Source organism: Phodopus roborovskii, unplaced genomic scaffold, assembly GCF_943737965.1.
Source record: "Phodopus roborovskii unplaced genomic scaffold, PHOROB, whole genome shotgun sequence".
In the NCBI taxonomy this organism is placed as follows: domain Eukaryota; kingdom Metazoa; phylum Chordata; class Mammalia; order Rodentia; family Cricetidae; genus Phodopus; species Phodopus roborovskii.
Genome location: NW_026126331.1, coordinates 67024 through 67810, shown reverse-complemented (window position 1 = coordinate 67810; position 787 = coordinate 67024).

The window sequence follows — 787 nt, the reverse complement described above, 5'->3', positions numbered from 1 at the left end:
CATAAGACCTAAAGGTCAAAGGTGTGGTTACAGTATGGTGTTTGGCTATTGTATTCTAAACAACAACAGAACTGGTCTGAGGTGTTGCTACTCCTGATCCTTGAGGCTACTGCATGAGGATCTAAGGTGTGGTTACTCTCCCTTAGAATAAGGAAGAAAAAAAGTCTATTTGTTCTGAATACATGACATCATGTTCCCCTTTTTGGTTAACGTATATAAGAATGGTGAAAAATAAACTCGTGGCAATTCAGTATTAACTGAATCTGCCCTTCTGATTTTATTGTGTCTCTTTCTTTTCCTTATTGTCTATAGCTAGCCTTTCCCATATCCACACACTCCCACTCAGGTATAAACTTGGGGCTGCATGGCTGGTTCCTATTGCAGCCCCACAAAGACAATTTCCAACAAGAATAGTAAGTGAAGAAGGAAGAGAGAGAGAGCACAAGAGCAGAAATAGCACTTATAAAGATAATCTTGGGGAGAGAAGCCCATGAGAGGGAGGGAATTTAGGGTAGGTGAGAGGTGAGAAGGGCTATCATGCTAGCAAAGACTTTGAAATGTGTAACAGGTATATGTGATATGATACTGAGGAAGCCCAGAGGCCGATGTGAATTTTCTTATGCTAATAGATACCATAGGTAGCCCTGTTTCTTCTGCCAGAGCTAAGGGAAATGACTCTTTTTGGTAGATGGGAACCAGTTTAACAAGTCCCTGAAGAATGCTGCATTTGTCTGTCTGTCTGCCAGAAACCCTCCTGTAAGAAAGGTTGAGAACATTCTGGATATTT